Here is a 17,776-nt window from a genome sequence, read left to right as displayed (position 1 = left end):
AGCGATAATCCTTTGTGGAATAATATCCGAGTACCCCCCTTCTTATCGATTGCCTTTCCTCTCACTTATTTGTGCCTCTCTTTCTTATTTCTTTTATTTTGTCTACATTACATCTTATCAACACAATCATTGTTTCATCTTCGCTTGGTTAAGTAGCAATCTTGGTGTTTTTATTCCCTACTCCCTGTGGATTCGATACCCACTCACCTGAGATTTATTACTTCGACAAACCCATGCACTTGTGGTTCACATGCAAGGGCTGTGTCATACCTGTTATTATGAATTGGGTTTTCTGAAGGTTTCCCGAGAATAGGGCATGGAACAATATATTGTATCTTCGAAAACAAGTTTGTCATGTTAATTTATAGCCTATGGGGCATCAAGTGTTTAACTCTTTTTTTAGACCTTTGGGAAGGTTATTGATTTTAGCTTTTAGACAATATGTTTAGCTACGTTTTGTTGTGTTTTTGAAAAATCAATTTGGTTGTATTGTGTATAGTCATCGAGTGGATTATTGTATTCGCTTACGAGCAGTATATGGATTACAACCATCATGCATGTTTTTGTTTTTCTCTTTAGACGGTTGATGATTTATGCCTATAGATGCACTGGTGAGCCTTCAGGCTGTAGGTTGGTGTTGGTATTGTTGGTGACATAGTGTTGCGGTCCTAACTACTTTACCAGTAAGACAGGCCCATATACCTTCTATAGAGGGTCATGGCAACTCGTACCCAGTTGTTTTAGCCATGCAAGAAATGCATAGAGATCTTAGTTTTGAAGGTGTTGATTGAGAACCGAGGGTCACCACACGGGGTCCTAGTGCCCAACGCTGAAGCTCGACTTTCAATGGCTCCGAAATTAGTCACGGTCACGACTGAGGATGAAGGGTTTTGAGGCTAGTTACTTGTTCTTGGTTTTACTTTGCATTATTTGCTAAACTACTATGTTATGAGAACAAGGCTATGGATTGATACATGTTTTCTGTATTCAGTTGGAATCTGATTATCATATTGTATTTTGAATATGTATGTTTAATTGTAGGTATTGTTTTGTCTACACTATTCATATTTCATATTTTGATATAAACTATGTGATAATGATTATATGTTGTGATTTGTTTTTCATAGTATTTGGATATGATATTTTATTTGATAAACTGATATTACTCACGTCCAGGCATAGGTATTGGGATGTTACAAATCATGTATTTCTTTTTTGTATAAACTATGTGATAATGATTATATGTTGCGATATGTGTTTCGTACTATTTGAATATAATACTTTATTTGATAAACTGATATTACTATACTATAAGCACGGGTATTGGGAAGTTGTAAATCCTATATTTCGTATTTCACATTTTATAGTTTATATAGACAGTGGAATAGGTTTTAATCGTATATCTTATATGTTTATGCTCATTGAGTAACGTAGTTACTCACCCATTTCCCTCCCTTTCCAAGTGAAAGGTCTCATTAGCAATGTAGATGAGCTCGATTGGGCTAGAGTCTGCCAAACTTTGGTTTGCATTTCTTTTTATATACTTTACACCTCTTGGATATATATATATATATATGTGTACATATAGGTGGGATCCAATTGTGTTGCACTTGCTTGTATTCTAAATTGTGTTTGGATTGAGTGTTTTTGTTTGTATTGATTATTGGATATTTGTTTATACCCTGACTTGTATTATTGTAGACATTGTTGTGGATATTCCTGCTTGTCCAAGTGTTGTTCGAGGGTACACCCTAGTTTGTTGCATTATTATTCTATATTATTCTTGCTATCAGGGTCAAGCCAGGTTACAGGTTAGTCATTATGGTGATTCAAAATCAGGACGGACCTTGCCACACCCTTGGGTTTTCATGGCGGTAGTATCGGTGACACCAGGACCTGCAGGTAGTAGCGTGACACTCATAATGGCCTGAATACAAAATAATAATAAATTAAATACCAATTGAGAAAAAATTCATTAAATGTACATACAAAAAAACTTCAAATAATGATGGAAAATATATATATTTAAGAAATTACCATAGCTAATATGGAATTGAAATGGATTCTAAAGAAGACCATAGAGCACTGTAGGAAAAAATGGTCTTACAAGTCGGATAATGCTTTTTGGACCTATAGAATGGTATATATACATATATATAGACAATGATAGACACATATATCTTATATGTTTGTGTATGGAAAAGCATGCCACCTTTCCATTGGCTTGAGCATAAAGCATATTGGATTATTAAGTTTATTAATTTTTGTCTTGATCTTGTGAATGAAAAAGGAAACCTCAAATTAATGAGTTGGAAGAATGGTGCTTAATGGATTATGAAAATTTAAAGTTTTATAAAGAACAAACCAAGAAATATCACAATCAAAAGATTAAGCAATCCAAACAGTTTAAAGAGGGTGATCAAGTCCTCTTGTACAATTCATGATATAAATTATTCCTTATAAACTCAAGTCTAGATGACCTGCACCATTTACAATCAAGTGATTCTTTCCTTATGGTGCATTCGAGGTAATACATCCAAAAAGGGTATGTTTGAAGTTAATGGACATCGGTTGAGATCATACATAGGGGAGATATTTCAAGAACACTACAAGAAAAACAAGAATTTGGCATGATCTATTTGGCAAGGTTTTGATTTAGTGCCAAATTTGTCACGGAAATTTGCACGGAAAAAAGTTAGTGACAAAATTTTCATGGTATTTAGCACCATTTATGTTTTTGTCTAAAATTTAGACAAAACCCGTGCCAAAAAATGTGACAAACACATCATCTCCTTTCTTTCTCACGGTTTTTGGCATGGCTAATCCAAAACTATGCCAAAAACTATAACAATAGAGTACATGGCATTTGACATGGTTTTGCCTTGGTCATGCCAAAAACAGTGACAAACTCATCGTCCTTTTTTTGCCACGGTTTTTAGCACGATTAAGCCTAAACATTGCCAAAAACCGTGATAATGGCCATGTAATCCATTGTCATGGTTTTTGGCACAGTTTAGGCTTGGTCATGCAAAAAACTGTGACAAACACATCATCCCCTTCTTTGTTATGGTTTTTGGCATGTTCAAGCCTAAACCGTGAAAAAAAACATAACAATAGAATACATGGCATTTGACACGGTTTTTGGCATGGTTTAGGCTTGGCCGTGCCAAAAATAGTGACAAACACATCAGTAGAGGAAGTTTCTCTCGTCAGCTATGAGTCTTTATTCAGAGTTAGAAAGAACATTGCACAGAAGGTTAAGACAAGTCAATCTCAAAGAAATAGGTTGAATGGAAATCAGTATTGAGGTTGATTAGAACAAACTAATGGTTGGGCAGCAATGAAGTATTTCAGATTATGCTAGGCCAAATTTGGAGGGAGTAGGGTCAAGCATAGCCTAATGATCAATGAGATGATGTGATGATCTAGTGTGCGAAGAAATGAATACCAAAGATGAATATGATAGGGTAAAATAGAGGGAGATCTCATTCAATAAAAGTAGGGTATTCGGGAAATGCTCCCCCCTAGGATTCAGGTATTACGTATCGGGTATGCAAAGTGTTTCTAGAATGAGTAGGTTTAGTCTTCGAAATCCAAAGATAATTGGATCCTATCTCCAGATCACCGATACTCGTCCCGTACGAGGTCCCGGTGGAGAAATCTCTAAGTCCCACCACCTCACACCACATATGACCGCATAGCACCCTAGGGATTCCGAAGGGTGTATCCGATTCCTAAGAATAAACCTCACTCTACCTCTAGGTGAAAGGTCCCTAACCCCCTACGAGGTCTTGGTGGAGAAATCTCTCAATTTCAACACCTCACATCACATATGGTTTCTTAGAGCTTAGGGAATACAGAGATAGAATACACCAATCTGAGGGGAAAAGGGAAACTCCACTATCTCATGACTCACCCACTCAACCCTCTTTATTCTTGAGGTTCTAACCCTAATAAAAGACATCTCTCTCACCAAGGTGAACAAATCATGCAAACTAAATAACCATAAGATCAATAAGACAAACAAGCATTAGGGCAAACAAGATTAAAATCTAACCAAACTCGAATTAAATATAAACACAAAGCAAATCCACACAAGATTAGAATCCTAGGATTCACAAGCCTAAATACCATCTAAGAGTTTAGCTTTCCATGGAGCAATATACAAAACAAACCATCAGTGAATGAAAATATATAAATGCCATAGAAATAAACCCCCTTATATCTGAACTAGTGGCCTTGATGGAGAGTTTTGACATTTTGATGGAATCCACTATGAAGCTAGGTTTGCCGGTGGCTTCCTTGATGCTATGATGGAGAAGGAATCAATCAAAGTTGGAGAAGAAATATCTCCTAAGCCATAAAGACCTCCTCTCCAAATCCTAGCCGTCTCACATCTCAAGAGCCGCACAAAAGATATCAAAGGAATAGGGCAAATCGGCTATTTATAACATGAAATCAGGATGCCACATGCTGCTACCCGCCTGGGTCAGCTGCAGATTTCTACACCTGCCCGGGTGAATAATGTTTTGCTATAGTATTGTTATATTGTTTTGCTATATTACTTTGAATGAACAAGGCTCTAAAACTCTTCTTCTCTTGAGGCCAAATGGATGGCCACATATCTGTGTGGTAGGTTATGAGGTTCTTTACCATCTAATCATTGTTAGGAAGGTTACAAGTCCGGACATAGGAGTGTGACTTCCTTTGTACCCTTCCAACTCACAATCTAGCTTGAATTTTCTTGGAAGTTGACACACACACTCATGTGTATGAGCTCCGCTTATGTCTTGATCCCTATATTGAACAAAAGACCCCCAAAAGATACCTTTATAACCTATCTTTGCTTCCTTTTCTTCTCTCATAGCCTTTAAAACACTATTTGCATAAAAGAACACCAAATACAATTAATGAGATATAAAACATGATAGAAATGATGCTCATTGTATGTAAAACATAGAAAAAATATGTTCACTCAAGCATTTATCAATAAATTTTAGCTGAAACTCGAACTTTATATAGCTGGTGCAGCAGATGTGCCAATTTGATGGATTTCAAGATGAGGACCCGTATGAACACATGAACAACTTCTTGGAAATATGTAACACATTCAAGGCAAAAAATGTGTCTGAGGATGCAGCTCACCTTCGACTCTTTCCATTCTCAATGCGAGGGAAGGCTAAGCAATGGCTAAGTTCCTTGCCATAAGGATCGATCACTATGTGGGAACAGTCGGGCAAGAAGTTTTTTACTCGATATTGTCCTCCTACAAAGATTACAAAGCTAAAAAATGACATATCATCTTTCAGATAGATATGGTCCCAAAGCTTGTACAAAGCATGGGAGCGGTAAAAGGAATTGTTGAGGAAGTTCCCTCAACATGGGATTGTTGAGTGGATGCAAATTTGGATTTTTTATAATGGTCCAAGCTGGTGCTAGATGCGGTAGCCGGGGGTTCACTTTGTATGGCTATCATTGGAGATCAGAAAGAAACAAGCAAGTGAAGGCTGCTGGAATTTATGAGGTTGATACACTGACTACCCCAGCAGCACAGCTGGAAGCTATTTCAAAAAGGTTGGATGCTATGTAAGTTCAACAATAAGCACCAGTCATGAGTTGTGAAGCTTGGTGTGGCCAAGCAGGGCCAATTGTTCCATCTCAAGAGTGCCCCCTAGCACTAGCAAGTTGATTATGTGGGTCAGAACAACAGGTTCCAGAATAATCCCTACAATGGCACCTATAATCCGGGGTGGTGAAACCACCCAAATTTCTCTTGGAACTAATAGGGGCAAGGCCCACAAGGATAATTCAAGCCACTACAATCCCAACCTATACCACCTTGACCACCATATCAAGAAGTAAAGGGACCCAACTCTTAAAACTTTGTTAGCAAAGTACATCCATGCAAATGATGTCCATCTCACGGAACATAAAGAATTACTAAGGAACCAACAAGTATCCTTGCAGAATTTGGAACATCAGGTGGCACAGATTACCAAGACTCTTATTGAATATCCTCCAAATTCATTGCCAAACAATACAAAAGGCAACCCTCATGAGTCCTATAAGGCTGTCACTTTTGAGAAGTGGAAGGGAATTGACATCGACTCTACCTCAAGTGTGTGATAAAGCATCTCCTAAACCTGAAGAGGGAATTGTAAAGGACACATCCATTGGTGGAAATGTTGAGGAAAATGAGATGGAGCAATTGAAGGAGGAGACCAAGATTCCTAGCTTCCAACCTAAGCTACCCTATCCAACAAAGGTGATGAAAGATCAATAAGATGGGTAGTTTAAGAAATTCCTTCAAATGTTCAAGACCTTGCACATCAATGTTCCATTCGTTAAGACCCTTGCTCAAATGGCTCGCTATGCTAAGTTCCTAAAGGAATTATTGACTAAAAAGAGGAAGCTAGAAGAGGTAGCTACTGTTACATTGAGTGAAGAATGCTCTACCATCATCTCCAACAAGATTTCTAAGAAGAAGAAAGATCCGGGAGGATTTATCATCCCATGTACTATTGGGGGCATGCTTGATAAAAAAGCACTTGCCAATCTTAGAGCAAGTATCAACTTGATGCCCTATAAAATTTTTCAAAAATTGGGGCTTGGTGAGCTTAAGCCGACAAAGATGACTCTACAGCTTGCCGATAATTTAGTTCGTCACTCTATGGGTATCATTGAAGATGTGTTAGTCAAGGTGGACCAATTTATCATCCCGATGGATTTTGTTATTCTAAATTTAGATAACAAGGTTCAGGTTTCCTTGCTACTTGGGCATCTATTTTTGGCCACTTCACAAGAATTGATTGATGTTAAGGATGATCGAATGGTGTTAAGAGTGGGTTATGAAGAAGTGGTGTTCAAGTTGAAAGATGCTATACGGCACTCTATGGATGGTGATGACACATGTTATGCTTTAGATATTATTGATGATTGTGTTTCAGATTTTGTGTAGGACACATGGATGAAGGATGACTTGTCTGAATTACTAGATAATAAAGAACTGCCTGATGAATTTGTCTAGGAGCCCCACCCTCAATGCCACATTAAAGAGTTTGAGGAGGAACTCAAGTTAGTCAATCATAGGGTCTCTCAGACCAAGAAACAATGGAAGCATTCTGTCATCAACAAGAAGAGCATTAGCCTACTAACCTCTACTAGGGTTGAATGTATCCTTTGGTCTTAAGTGAGGGGGAAGTTTGCTTGATTGATATGTTATTACCCTATTCGTGTATTCAAGATGCAGGAAATTTTGGAGAAAATTGATTTTATGATCCCCCATGAGCACTACAAGGTACATCAAGCTAGTGACATTAAATAAGCACTTCTTGAGAGGCAACCCAAGTGTTTTTGTGTTTGTTTTTTGTGTTTTTACCCTTTTAGTTGTGTTTTCTTTTTCCTTATTTCATGTTCTTTGTTGGGTGTTTGTTGTTGTCGGACTTGACTTTTTCCTCTCTTGTATGGGCCATTATGAGCTCAAGTGTGCTCAAACTTTAGTTTCAAAGCTCTATTTTCAAGCTAGTGGTTATTCAGGAGAGTGTTTGTATTTTGTTATATAGCTCCTCTATCTTTCCACGCAAGCATAGTCATGCTTGCGGCCGTGCATTTTGCAAGAGCTATAGAAGATTAGTTTTGGGGAGTAAGCATAGGCGTACTTGATAAGTTCTTCATTAGACATATTTCTCTATATGTTTTACATGCATTGAGCATCATTTTTATTATGGTTTATGTCTCATAAAGTGTATTTGGTGTTTCTTTGTGCAAATAGGTTGTGAAGACCTTGAAAGAAGAAAAGGAAGCAAAGATAGGTTATGAAGGTACCTTTTTGGAGTTCTTGTGCAACAAAGGATCAAGACACAAGAGGAGCTCATGCACATAGGAGTGTGTGCCAACTTCCAAGAGAATTCAAGCCAAATTGCAAGTTGGACGGGCATCAAGGTAGTCACATTTCCTATGTCCCGACTTGTGTGAAGAAGTCAACAATCTTTCCAATGATGATTAGATGATGAGAAGCCTCATAACCTACCATGCGGATGTGTGCCGGTCCATGTGGCCTCAAAATAAGAGTGTTGGAGCCTTGTTAGGAAGAGTACTGTAGCAAAAACACTATAGGAAATCGTTGTAGTGGTACTTTAGCAAAACAATGTTGTGCGATCGTGTGAAATTTCCGCGCGGTCACTTGGGAGGTTTTCCATCCCACACAGTAGTGTAAAGGCATGTGATAGATCCCGGTTTTTTTACTATAAATAGCTCTTTCACCCTATTCTTTGGAAACCTTTTGCTAGCGTTTGAAAAGCAAAGCGGCTAGGGTTTTGAGAGGAAGTTTTTGATGAATTTGGTGGGCGTTCTTCACCAACTTTGATAGATCTCTTCTTTGTCATAGCATCAAGGGAAGCCTTCGCTGACCTAGCTTTCGGAGATGGGATCCTTTAAGACGTTGAGCGGCCCATCAAGGCAATCATCATGAATTCAAGTTTGTTTTATTCCATGGTTTTTATTAATTTTCGATTGCATTATTATTTTCTTTGCAAATTTGCCCCATGGAGGGCTAAACCCTAGTAGGTATTTGGGTATGTGAACCCTAGGATCATATCTTTGTATTGATTTACTTTGTGTGTTTCTATTAAATCCAAATTTAATTGAGTTTCAATCTTGTTTTCTCATTGCTTGCATGTCGTATTAATCCTTGTGATTGATTTGTTTGCATGATTTGTTTGTCTTGGTTATAGAGAGGTCTCTATTAGGGCTAGGACTCCAAGATTGAAGAGGATTGAGAGGGTGAGTCATAAGATAGTGGGGTATTCCCTTTCCCCTCATATTAGTACATCCTATCTCCGTATTCCCTAGACTTTATGCAACCATATTTGGTGTGAGGCATGAGATTGAGAGATTTCTCTACTGGGACCTTCTAGGGGGTGAGGGATCTTTCACCAAGAAGTAGGGTTAGGTCTATCCTTAGGAATTGAGTGTACTCTTATGAATTCCTAGAGTCTATTGTGGTCATATTTGGTGTGAGATGTTGAGATTGAGTGATTTCTCCACCGGAACCTCGTAGGGGACTAGTATCTGTGGCCTAGAGTCAAAGGCTGATTGTTCTTGGATTACCTCGACTCGTTTAACTCGGTTTAGAAACACATAGTAAGTCTTGCGCGTCATGTGGGATCCTAGGGGAGCATTGTCCGGGTACCTCATCTTTATTGATTGAGACTTCCCTCATTTTACTCTTCCTTGCTTAAGACATTCATATTCTTGTGATTGACTTCATTTTACTATAATCTTGATTTTGACCAGGTGAAGTAGTTACTACCAATACTTCCGTTCCTTGTGGATTTGACAACCCGACTCATTGGGTATTATTACTTTGACACTCGTGTACTTGCGATACACGCACGTAAGAGGTGTGTCAGTACTCTTGCCCGTGCTGGCAATCGTGCTTGCATAAGCACGATTCAGCTTCCCTTTCCAAGGTCGTGCTTGATTTTTTGGGCTTTTTTGAATTTTTCCTGTAAAAAGCACGGCCCTAAGCATGGTCTTAAGCACGACCATGCTCCTCTAGGGCCCAAATTTCTTGTTGAGGGACTCAATATGGTCACAAGCATGATCGTGCTAATGGGGTGTGCTCTAGCATGACCATTCGTCTTCTGATTTTTTCATTTTATTTTCGATTACCGTCATGACCGGCCGTATCTTTCTCTTTTCTTGAGCCTTCGTCGGTCATTTTTGGGTCAGATTTTAGTTCTCTTACTGAGTTTTGGGCTTGTTTTCTTGCGGATTCTCTCTTGCCCGCTCTTTTTCTTCCTATGAGGCAAATTATCATTTTTAGTCTATGAATGTTGATTTCGTCTTCACTAGTCTTTTGTATGTCGATGTATTGATGCTTAACTTGTTTTGAGATGGCCAATCCATGATTGTTAGGCTAGAAACCAAGTCCGTTGTCTTTGCTCACGAAGATGAATGAGCACGGGTGTTCTTTGTATGAAGCATGACTGTGCTCTGTTATGCCCAAAGTTGTTTCCAGGAAAGCACATTCGTGCTTGATATTAGAGTATAAGCATGCTCATTAGCCTGCACGGGTGTGCTTGTGTTCCTTATAACTCATTTTACAGCATACACATGCTTGTTTTTAGTTAGCACACCCATGCTGCTTATGTAGCATGGTTGTGCTAAACTTGTTTATCCTGTGCATTAACTCGGTAATTACACTATATTTTAGGATTATGATGAGGCAGAAGACACGTGTATATGGGATCATGCCAAAGCGGGCCAGGAGCAAGCACATCTCTTATATCATTCCTACGGAGGTCCAGTTTGGTGGACCGTCTCATTAGCTACGATACAACCGATTGTGTAATAAGCTCATCTGTGAGTCTCGAGAGATTGATTAGCAAGTTCTACATGATGTGGGGCTTAGTGACGAGGTTCACGACTTTAGCGGGTAAGAGCTTGGAGGCAGCTCTTTGACATCCCTAACACTACCTATCGTGAGCTGACACTGGAGTTTTTGGCGAATTTTGAGTTTAAGAAGGGCATGATCAGTTGCAATAGGCCAGGCACCATCCAATTCCAGGTATTTGGTTCCATGTATCATTTGAGTTTGATAGAGTTTTCAGTGAATTTGGGATTATATGACGAGTGATTGTGTGCTCACCCGCAAGTGTACGGGGTCGGCAAGTAATACCTTGAGCGAGAGCCCAAGGATTTTATTCCATGGGGCTAAGGAGCTCCTATTACTCATCCATCACCTATTATCTAACCTTACAACTTAAGCATGTAAATAGAGCACAAGTATAACAATTCCAAGGCAAGCAAGGAGATCATAAAAGCAACGATAATAAAAATAGGCCTAGGGACAAGGATCCCCATGAGGGGTCATCATGATGTATGGATGCATAAGAATAAAATAGTAAAGGTGATTTCGACCGACGGACCTCAACAATAGTTCAACCCCAATTTCTCGGCGAGTAAACCGTAATCCTGTACAAATGATGACAAGGATCTCCCCTTAATCATATTCCTACGATTGCATTAAGTGAATGGAGATCACACAACAAGGATACACTTAACCTAAGTTTATCCTCATGGTTCGGAGGGGCTACCTACATCCAATTTCTCGGTATGTTGGTCAAGGATTACCACTTTTAGCTCATTAACAATCTAGTACACGCGAGTAGGTCACGTCTACGTATACAACTCAAACAAGAACTAAGGATTTCTCCACATAATAGTTCTAGGCATGAAACACAATGAGCCAAACCATAAATCACACCAATGCATTCCAAATATAAGTGTAGCATCCAAAATACATGATGAACCCCCTAAGGTTCACCTACATCCGGTGGCCTTGGGTGTCTAGTGTGCCATCATACAAACAAGTATCTCAAACTCAACAAAAATAAGAAGTAAATGCATAAATGACACTCCCTAGTCCGAATGATGATGAGGATGAAAAATGCCAGCCGAATGACGATTCCTCTCACCCAAGGAAGGCCGAATGCCTCCTTTGATGATGAGGCTCTCCCCTTGAAGTTCAAGCTCTTGATCTCTCCAAGCCTCAAGCCAAAACACTCCCAAGAATGATGTCTTCATTCTCTTTTTCTCTCCCAAGTAATGGTTGCCAAGAGTCCTCTCCAAAAGTCCCTCCAATGGACTTCAAGATACCCTCATATACCCCCCAACATCTCTCACAAATTGGCCTCTACCTGGGTGGTATACCGGCTCAATGAGGGGCTCATTGAGTCCGTTTGGAGTAGGTAAAGTAAAACAAAAAGCTCTCAGAATAGTCTCTATAGTGGCTCAATGAGCACCTCATTGAGCCAGTATGCCTTCAAGCAAATCATCTTCTTCAATAGCTACAGTAATCATCCCGGGTAGCATTGAAGCCGTATGCCATGGTTCAATTTCTGACTTGAAAACTCTCCAGGGGCTATAGTGGTGAAGAACAAGGGAAATAATAAGTGGCTAAGTGTATTACCTCCGGCTCAAATAAATACAAGACTCAACAAGCATTGGAAAATGATATATAGATAATGAGTTACAAAACATTAAGCACAACAAAAAGATCCTGTCTCACCTCTTATATGTCTGTGCCATCTGTGTGAATCTTGTATTTCATCTACCCTAACCTGGTCTAGCCTACTGACTTTAATCAGTACAACTCTAGATGCTAATCATTCCACATGCAAAGAGTACTAAGTCTTAAAATGCTAAGTGGTACTTCAATGAACAAGTAAGATCCTTCCAAGTCTTGAAATCAAACTAACTCCCTTTTCTTCTCAAAGCCTCTAGTAGGTAGCTAAAAAAGATCACTAGGGTTTTTATTTTCATTTCATTTCATTTTTTTTTCATTTTTTTTTTCGATTCCGACTAACATAGACTGCACCAAAAAAATCTTTCTGGAGGGTGTACATGCTGGTTAGGCACAAGAGCCACCCAACTACTCGATTACAGTCTACATAGACGCATTCATGCTTCATTAACAGAGGAATACTGACATAGACTCATTTTTTTTCTCTTTTCATCGTTTTTTTTTCTTTTTTCTTTTTTTTTTTATATTCATCCTAGATCACATCTTCAAACTACTCTACATGCCACAAAACTAGGGCTAGCTCAACAAGACTTAGAAGTTCTTAAGAGTTCATTGAAAGAAAGAACTTAGAATTCTAAGGCCAATTACTCAAAATTGTGTGTTAAGCATACAAGAGAGTTAGAGTAGTCAAGTTGGCTATTCCCAGGGCATCAACACAAGATTCAATGCACAAGATAATACTAGAGGTGAAACAAGATTCGATAGAGCACAATAACAAATATGTAACTCAAATCAATCATTAATCCATGCTAGAAGAGTCTTACAATAATGAACAAGCCATCATGGATAAACTAGCATACAAATAATACGCTCAACACAAGATTCAATGCACAAGACAATACTAGGGGTGAAACAAGATTCGATAGAGCACAATAACAAATATGTAACTCAAATCAATCATTAATCCATGCTAGAAGAGTCTTACAATAATGAAACAAGCCATCATGGATAAACTAGCATGCAAATAATACCCTATATTAAAAGATGTACCCATCCCCACACCTAGTGTTGTGCATTGTCCCCAATGTACGCTAATCATGAAAAGCATGGTAATATATGCAATGAAAATCAATGGAGGAGGGTGGAACAAACTTCCCCGGTTAATCTTGTGCACACGGCGAGGAGTGACCCGAACAAAAGGTGTTTCAAGCTTTTAATGCCGGGGTCCAGTTTCCATGGAATGTGGAGAGGCTCACCAAACTCCCTTAATGGCCCTGCAAGACATAAAGGGGCATCATCATTCCAAATAGAAATTTAGATTGCAAAAATAGATACTAGGGAGTAGTCAAAACACACAAATACTAGATAAAGAGTAGCAAAGTTCTACACAAGGTTGGTAGGGCATCCCCTCCCCAACTTATTAAAACCAAATAAACACACTTACATCAAAAGTAAAGTCAAGAAACAAGATGTAGAAAGAAAAGCAAGTGTCCATGCTCAAATGTCCATCTAGTCATCACAAGATGTTGAAGATGTGGTTGTCATGGTGTGCCTCGAAATTGCTCAAAACCTCCAAAGTAAGTTAGTGAAAGGTAGGATCATCCATTGAGAATAGATTCACCAAAAACCATGTGAAAGTAATTCCTTGAATGGTTCATCCATCCCAAATGTTTCCAAAATTCCCCATTCTATGTGATGAAGTGTGCCACATGGTTTGGTCTTCAAAACTTCACACTTCGCCGTATGATGAGCATGCTTAAAGTGGGGTTCTTCGGGGTTGGCATTGTGTTTCTTGGACGTTTGGAGGCAAGTTTCTTGACGTGTGGTATTCCTACATCAATAATAATTCAGGTGAGAATTAAAGGAATCCAAGAAAATACATAATGTGGCATGAAAATGGATAAAACTTTAAGAAATTGAAGTGAATAGGATCCATACGGGCATATGGAGCCAGTATGGATACTATTCAATTTGCAAGAGTTTCCCCTCATCATGAATTCAAAAAACTTTGTACATAAATTCGAGATAATTCAAAAACATGATGATCATACCACACAATACAAGCTAAAATCTTGAACCAACCCACACAAAAGCTTAAGAAAGCAAGAAGAAAAGAGAAGACAAATTTTATCACCACAAGCTTCTTACTAATCAAAAATTTGAGAACACTTGAGTGGAGCTTGAAGACAAACACTAGATCTACTTCCCAAGGAGATGTGGAGATGATTTAGAACAATACTTAGTGAGATCCGGCCATGGAATGATAGATCATGGAGGCTAGGGCTCGGTTGGAGAAGAAGGAGAATGAAGAGAGAGAAACGTTGGCAACATTTTCATGAAAAATATAACTCCATACGGCCTCAATGAGCAGCTCATTGAGGCCGTATAAGCTAGTGTAAAGTTGCTGGATTTTCTTGATGGCCTCAATGAGCAGCTCATTGAGACCGTATAGGCTAGTTTAAATTCTCTGGATGGTCTTGACGGCCTCAATGAGTAGCTCATTGAGGTCGTATACCCTAGTGCAAAGTTTCTGGATTTTTGTGACGGCCCCAATGAGCAACTCATTGAGACCATATGACTTTAAAAACATGTGCTAAGGCTTTGGTTGCTTCTCCAAACACATGGCCATGGTTACAAAGTGTTCTAAGATCATCTCCACCATAAAATAATGGTTCAAAATTTTGATCTAATACATGAAATGATAGCCCAAACAAGTGCAACTCAACAATAAAATCAAGTAAACAACTACATGGAGAATGATCATGATAAACAAAATAATGAGAGCATGGACTTATTCAAATTAATAACTCCAAGAGAATATGAAAAATGACAAGAACATGAACACAAAGAACACACAAACATGAAAATAAACCCCCGAATGCTTGGGTTGCCTCCCATGAAACGCTTGTTTAACGTCATGAGCCTGACGTACCTTTTTCACTTACCTCATAGGGGTTTGAATAATATGAAATTTCCCCTGGTCATCTTCAAATTGTTTGGTGTTTCTTCCCGGTAAATTCAAAGACATCAATGAGTAAACATCACATTTTTCATGAGTGAAATGAGGTGGAGATTGTAACTTCTTTTCTTGAGGTGTTGGATGAGAATGAGTGATACCTTTCTTCTTCTTTCCCCGGAACTCCTTTGAAATTTTCTTTAACATTGATTCTTTTTTCCCTATTTCTTTGGCATTGGTGCACATAACTTTCTCCTTTGGCTTCTTCAAAATGGAACTTGGAAGAGGAGAATGAGGTTCATCTTGATCTTTGTTTTCAAGCTCTTCCAAATATTCATCCGATGGGTATAATGATAGCACCTCCTACACACAATCAGAAATTAAAAGTTTAGTTTCATCAACAAAATAAAGCATGTCGTCATGGTCTAAAGAGTGTTTCATGGCCCTGGTAGAGTGTATACTGCTTCTTCCTCTCTAACCCTTAGTGTTAATTTCCCTCCTTTAAGGTCAATTAGGGCTCCAGAGGTAGTGAGGAATGGCCGACCAAGAATCTACGGTGTGTCCACATCTTCATCAATATCCATGATGACAAAATCCATAGGAAACACAAATTTGTCCACCCGGACAATCACATCTTCTACAATCCCATGAGGCTTCCTTGTTGATCGATCTACCAATTGTAAAATCATTCTCATGGGTCTATGTTCATCAAGACCAAGCTTCACATACATGGTATAGGGCATAACATTAATGCTCGCCCCCGAGTCCGCTAGAGCATTTTCTTGAACTCCACCCTCAAGAACACATGGAATTATGAAGCTTCTCGGATCCTTCAATTTTTGTGGGAGCTTTTTCTCAAAAATGGCCGAGCAATTTCCTATGAGTGCAACTGTGCCCTTTCTTCCAACTTTCTCTTGTTTGTTAGCAATTCTATCAAAAACTTGGCATACTTGGGCATTTGAGTTAAAGCTTCCACTATCGGGATGTTTATGTGGAGTTGCTTAAAGATGTTGATAAATTTTCTGAATTGAGCATCCTCCTTAAATTGCTTCAATTTGGCCGGATAGTGAATTGGAGGTTTGTATTCAAACGGCTTTGATGAAACCTTTGGTGGAGTTTCCTTATCTTCATTTCTGCTTGCTTTTCTCAATAATTTTCTCCATTATGTTAGGGTCTTCCACTTCGGCTACCCCAGTTTCCTTGACACTTGGGTCAACTCCGACCTTTGTCTCAACCTGTTTCCCGCATCTAAGGGCAATGGCCTTCAAGTGCTCTCTTGAGTTCTCCTCAGTGTTGCTAGGAAGACTGCCTGAAGGTCGTTCAGAATTTGCTTTAGCAAGATGCCCCACTTAGTGCTCGAGGGACTGTGCAGAAGCTTGAAGGTTTTCGCAAAATGGAGCCAATTTTCATTGAACTGCTCGATATGTTGAGCAAGCTGAGCATTCACCTTACTGAACTGAGTATCCATACTGCTGGTTATGCTATTGAATCTTGATTCAGTGTTAATCATGAACTTGGCCAGTACATCTTCAGTAGTGAACCTCTTCTCTAGCACTAGTTGTTGCATTTGGGGACCTTGTGGAGGTGGTGCATCTTTTCGTTGTTGCCCCTGATTCCATGAAAAGTTTGGGTGGTATGACAACCCCGGATTATAAGTCGAGCTGTAAGGATTCCCTTGTGGCCTTTGTCCCCCAATATAATCAACATTCTCAATTGGGGCAGACGGAGGAACTAGCAATAGGACATTGGGCAACTCCATGCCCTCCACCACAAGTGCTACAACTCATCACCGACTCTGACTTTGAGCTACTACCCATGAGCATGTCTAGCTTTCGAGATAACACATCAACCTTTGTGGTAAGAACATTATTAGCATTGACTTCATAAATTCCGGCCCCTTTTTGTGGTGCACCTCTTGAGGCCCAATGAGACTCATTGCTTGTCGTTGATTCAAGGAGTTGCTCGGCCTTATCGGGGTACTTGTTACTAAGAGATCCACCCGCTGTGGAATCAATTAATTGACGAGTTGCATAATTCAACCCGTTGTAGATGATCTGAACCCGCATCCAAGAAGCAAAGCCATAATGGGAGCATCTTTGAAGAAGGTCTTTGAATCTCTCATAAGCTTCAAATAGTATCTCCGACTCTCCTTGTTTGAATGCCGAAATTTCTTGCCTTAGCTTTGCCGCTTTGCTAGGAGGAAAATACCTTCCCAAAAATTTTTCAACCATATCTTTCCATGTTTTGATTGATCCGGGCGGTAAGGACGTGAGCCACCGGTATGCCCCATCTCTCAAACTGAAAGGGAATAATCATTGCCGGATCGCATTGTCAGTCACCCCGTTTATCTTGAAGGTAGAACAGATTTGAAGGAAATGGGAAAGATGATCATGGGCATCTTCATTTGCAAGACCATTAAATTGGACTTAATTTTGCACCATGCCGATGGTGCTTGCCTTGATCTCAAAATTATTTGTGGCGATGGATGGCGTTTGCACACTAAATTCTTTGCCCGTAAATTGCGGCCTTTCATATTCGGATAAAGTACGTCTTTCTTCAGCCATGATTACAGATTGTGTGTCCTCAATTTCAATGTTTCTTTCACTAGTGCTTTCACCCACTTCTCTAAGTCTTCGATGCAATGTTCTCTCAATTTCACTATCTTGTGCAACTAAATTTGATGGATTTGCACATGTCATGCACAGTACTTTGCAAAGTCAATAAAGCTAGAAGTTTCCTAGAATTCCTTGTGTCCCCGGCAACGGCGCCAAAAACTTGATTGATCGCCTGCA

The 17,776-nt window shown here is 39.3% G+C and overlaps 2 non-coding genes across 2 annotated transcripts; one reads left to right on the top strand and one right to left on the bottom strand.

The window, feature by feature from the left end:
- Positions 1 to 5,280: 5,280 nt before the first annotated feature.
- On the bottom strand, positions 5,281 to 5,387 carry LOC120266208. Its single transcript, XR_005538049.1, has one exon. It is a non-coding gene; the product is annotated as a small nucleolar RNA R71 (small nucleolar RNA).
- An 11,673-nt stretch (positions 5,388 to 17,060) lies between these two features.
- Positions 17,061 to 17,167, top strand: LOC120266191. Its single transcript, XR_005538033.1, has one exon. It is a non-coding gene; the product is annotated as a small nucleolar RNA R71 (small nucleolar RNA).
- The last annotated feature ends 609 nt before the right edge of the window (positions 17,168 to 17,776 follow it).

Source organism: Dioscorea cayenensis, chromosome 7, assembly GCF_009730915.1.
Source record: "Dioscorea cayenensis subsp. rotundata cultivar TDr96_F1 chromosome 7, TDr96_F1_v2_PseudoChromosome.rev07_lg8_w22 25.fasta, whole genome shotgun sequence".
Classification (NCBI taxonomy): Eukaryota; Viridiplantae; Streptophyta; class Magnoliopsida; order Dioscoreales; family Dioscoreaceae; genus Dioscorea; species Dioscorea cayenensis.
The sequence above is the reverse complement of the archived record's forward strand: the minus strand, read 5'-3'. Positions and strand labels throughout refer to the sequence as shown.